The sequence below is a fragment of the Colobus angolensis genome, unplaced genomic scaffold (assembly GCF_000951035.1).
Source record: "Colobus angolensis palliatus isolate OR3802 unplaced genomic scaffold, Cang.pa_1.0 Scaffold199, whole genome shotgun sequence".
Taxonomy (NCBI): Eukaryota; Metazoa; Chordata; class Mammalia; order Primates; family Cercopithecidae; genus Colobus; species Colobus angolensis.
The window spans coordinates 105,966-107,103 of record NW_012115143.1 but is presented as its reverse complement, the minus strand read 5'-3'; the positions used below and the strand labels follow the sequence as shown (position 1 = coordinate 107,103).

The following is a 1,138-nucleotide window of genomic DNA, read 5'->3' as shown; positions in this document are numbered from 1 at the left end:
CAGTGTGAATATCACAGGTGAGGGTAGTGACCCCGAGCCCCTCCCACACCACATTCCAGCAACGGGGCCCTGGTAGAGACACAAAGAATGAGGGACGGGACAGAGAAGGACTTGGCTGTCCCACTGGATTCAGGGAAGTCCTGAGGAAATGACCTCTAGCTTAGGGTCTCTAGATGTCCAGAGGTGTGATCAAGCCACACCTTTAAGTTCTTTGTTCTGGGATCCGATGAGGTCCACTCGGTGCAGGACTACTGGGTATCGGGTTGATACTCTGTCCACCCCTCTTGAGTGGCTCCTCTTCAGTCTGGTCTTTAAATGGCTCATGGGAGCCCCACGGTGCAGAGCACCTTTCCCGCCTTTCTCCCCTGGATCACTTTTCCCCCGTTCTTCAGTTCAGCTCAGATGTCATTTTGTCAGACATCCCTTTTGCACTCCATCCCTCCACAATGCCTGAGAATCTTTTTTTTTTTTTTGAGATGGATTTTCGCTCTGTCACCCAGGCTGGAGTGCAGTGGCGCGATCTCGGCTCACTGCAAGCTCCGCCTCCCAGGTTCATGCCATTGTCCTGCCTCAGCCTCCGAGTAGCCGGGACTACAGGCACCTGCCACCACACCCGGCTAATTTTGTTTTTTGTATTTTAGTAGAGACGGGGTTTCACCGTGTTAGCCGGGATGGTCTCGATCTCCTGACCTCGTGATCCGCCCGTCTTGGCCTCCCAAAGTGCTGGGATTACAGGCATGAGCCACTGCGCCCGGCCTGCCTGAGAATCTTCCACCATGGTCCTCTAGGACCATGTGCACATCCTTGTCCTCCTTACCCCGGGGCTTTGTCATCATCTATTCTCTCTTTATGTGACTTTCCCCACAAATAGGCTGTGCACTTGGGAGGGCCAGCGCAGGCCCCGTTCACCTTCACAGCCCTCGTGCCTAGTGCAGTGCTGGGCATAGTAACTGCTCAATCGCTGCTTAATGGACGAAGTTCTGATTGGTAGCTGTAGACTCAAACTTGATTTTTGAAAGGGTGGAAGATAAATGACTATTTATTAAATACAATGTTATAGGCAGTTTACAAAACATAGAAGATACAAAAGAAAAAGTCGTTTCAAAGTGGTTCGATGAAGCATCAGTCAGAGGCCTGG

At 51.5% G+C, this 1,138-nt stretch overlaps 1 protein-coding gene across 1 annotated transcript in view; it reads left to right on the top strand.

Annotated features, from left to right (window-relative positions):
- PLA2G4F (phospholipase A2, group IVF) overlaps positions 1–1,138 on the top strand; it is a 16,046-nt gene that overhangs the window by 11,834 nt on the left and 3,074 nt on the right. The window lies entirely within an intron of this gene.